The sequence below is a fragment of the Vanellus vanellus genome, assembly GCF_965231255.1.
Source record: "Vanellus vanellus genome assembly, contig: HAP1_SCAFFOLD_36, whole genome shotgun sequence".
In the NCBI taxonomy this organism is placed as follows: domain Eukaryota; kingdom Metazoa; phylum Chordata; class Aves; order Charadriiformes; family Charadriidae; genus Vanellus; species Vanellus vanellus.
This window is the reverse complement of record NW_028127470.1, coordinates 1,725,613-1,728,781: the sequence shown is the minus strand read 5'-3', so window position 1 is coordinate 1,728,781 and position 3,169 is coordinate 1,725,613.

Here is a 3,169-nt window from a genome sequence, read left to right as displayed (position 1 = left end):
TAAGCTCGCAAAAGTTCCTCAAGTCACTTCTGACACTACGCTCTTTTTCACCTCGCTCGGTGCACCTGGACAGACAGACGTAGGTGCCGAGCGTCTCGGTACAGAAGACACACGCAGCCTTCCCGACAGAGGGAGGCAGTCGTGAACAAGACGCTTTCCAGCGTACCGCACCGCTTGTCCCTCCCAGCACCAATTTCAGAATCACAGAATGGCAATGAAGAGGAAGGCCTTCCCCAATCACCGGAGGTCGTCTGGGCCAGCCCCGCTGCTCCAGCAGGGCCACCTGCGGTGGGCTGCCCAGGGCCGTGTCCAGGCGGCGGTTGAATACCTCATTGTGAAACATACTTTTACAAAGAGCAACCTGACAAGCTGAACCGCAAAAACACTGGCAACACATGCAACAGGCCCAGCTTTATGGTGACTCTCTCCTGTCAATTTAAGGGTTCTCTCCACCACGCCACTAAAGCAATACCGCACCAGCAAAGGCTTGTCGCCATTAGTTCTCTAAAACTGGAGCCAACAGCTTACTCGGTACAAGACGGGAGATTAATAGAAGCCCGATTACGTTCGTCTTACTCTCTGAAAAAAGCAAACTCCAGGCAAATCAATGTTGGAAAAGCAGTTGGTGCAGCAGGTGCACATCAGCCTCAGGAGACCAGAGGTTAATGCATCTGTTTGCCCGTTACCGGGAAACACGCCTGAGCCATGGCAACCTACTGGTGCTCCCGCTCCTTCCAGGCTTCCTCCAGGCCGGACTGCCACATCACCTGCGTGCTCTGCATCACTCGTTCTCTGAACCACTCGTTCTCAGCCAGCAGGAACATTTGTCCCCCCTGCCTACAACATCCTTACTTACACTTCTTTTGGGCTTTTGCCTTGAGCAAACCACCAACGCTTGATAAGGGAACTGACTTTGGCAACCCAATGTGCCAGTGCTGCAAATGAGGACGGGGACCATTTCTCAAAGGCAGAGCTGTCTTCTTTTCCTTTGACCTTTTTAAAAGGTCTGGGGAGAAAAAAACAAAAACAAAAAAAACTTTGGAAAAAAGTCCCAAGTCACAGATATTAAGTACCACTCCCGTATTGACAGGCAGAAACGCAGCAGTGCTGCTAAGCGGCCTTAACACAGCAGAGCACGAGCTGGCCGGCAGGCAGTAAGGGGAGAGCATCCACTGTCGCGGAGTGCCCGCTCAGGACAAGGCTTCTGGTGGTCTTGGTTCTCATGAGCCTCATCTCAGGGTCAGATGGAGTCCTAATCCAGACACAAGGGGTGTGCTCCCACACGCGTGTCGGGGCTGAGCAGAGGTAGCGCAGGTCTCCTCTCTCCCACCCAACTCTTTTGGAAGACTTGAAACTGGCATACCAGGGTGCACATTCTTCTTCTTCTTCTTCTTCTTCTTCTTGGAAGACTTGAAACTGGCATACCAGGGTGCACATTCTTCTTCTTCTTCTTCTTCTTCTTCTTCTTCTTCTTCTTCTTCTTCTTCTGTTCTTTTTCCTGTTCAGAAATATCCCGTGTAGCTCTGGAACTTCACAAGTGGAAACGTCTCACGGCCACTTTGCTCCGCGGGTGGAAGCATCTGCTGCCCTCTCTTGTACCGCTACCAGCGGTCACCGCCTGGTTTGCTTTGGACCCTGCCAGCCCGGGAAAATCCCCTCCTCTCCAGCTAAGCCTGACTTGCAGCAATGCAGCCACAGCTGCTGTGCCCCTGGTACGCGGCGCAATGTGGGATGGGGTACTTCCAAACCAGACCTCATCCACCCCAAGCGTGGGTACGCCAGGCAGGCGGACAAATCCCCTGCAGAGACAACTCCAGCTGCCCCGGCACAGAGCTGGCTCCGGCGTGGGGAGTTTCTTGGTCTGCGTCCCTCGGCACGTGAAAGCAATTCAGCCCTTTGCAAGACTGAATCGATGCTGGAAAAATTAAATTTTCTGTGCCTGATATCTCCTAGTAGGCGGGCTGCTGCAGCTACAAGGTCACTGAGACGTGATCCGTTTTGGCATAACAGCCGTGTAAGCACCTGAGCTCTTTTTGGGGCAGCTGCAATAAGACAGAACAAGTCGTGCTGGAGTCCCAGCAAAAGCCTGACTGAAAGGACCACAAAGAGAGCGGCGTTCAGTCCTGAGCCCCAGAAAGGGTAGGAGGAGAGCAAAGGGGAAGAGAGGGGGGAACCTTCTCCTCCAGAAGGACCCAACAGACTGGGAAAGCGGCCGGGAAGCGAGCTGCTCCTGGGCAGGCAGGAATAGCTCTGTGTAGCACTGTCGCTGGGATATGGCGCTGGGAAGCAGAGGTGACAAACACCTGGCAGCAGGGATCATCTGTAGGTTCTACGTTTCAACTCCATGCTGCATCACTGGGAGGGAAAAGGAAGGAAAGAAGCGGAATTAAGTCACACGTAGGAGAGAGACCCAGAATTCTCAGGAAAAACAGTCACCTCAGCTTACCACAGGTAAGCTGTTTCAAGGCTGTCAGCATTTAGTCAATGTTTTCACAGATGCACTTTTTCTATTTGTATTCCTCCATCTCTCTATTGATAGTCCTTTCTTTAAGAAAAAATACCTCTCCAGAGATGCTGGAGTACACAGTTAGTTCCCTGAGACAAAGGCGATCCTTTGGCAGTTTCATCTTATTTAGGAATGAAACATCTTGTGCACAGCCCAAACGATAATCTCAGATTTCAGGAAAAAAATATAGTTGCTTCATAATACTGCTTCATTTTATGGAAAGAGCATGGCTTTTCTAAATAAAGGGGGGCTGCTTATGAGTGTTATACCTACATTTCTCTCTATTTAGATAAGTTTTTACAAATATGCAGAAAACTCTTGCAGAAGAAATGGGGTTTGAATGGCTAATGTAGAAAGAGAGAGAGAGAGATTTTTGTTCTGAAAACAGAAGTGCTCTCCATTTGAGTAATGCGTTTCCTAGTGGCAAGAAACTTGTGACCAGCAGAAGGGTTCTCACCTTTATGTTGCATAGAAAGCAATCTTTTATCTTTTTATCTACACGCACTTTCACCACTGTTAGAGCCATGCGATCAGAATTAGAATCAGTTTACCATGATGGTCCGGCTGTTTCCCCCCAGAGCGGACTGCAGGAGTTTTGTCAGGACCGAGTCCTTGTATGGGATATGCAGCACTTTCTTTCCTGGAGCAACCTCAGCCAGAGCA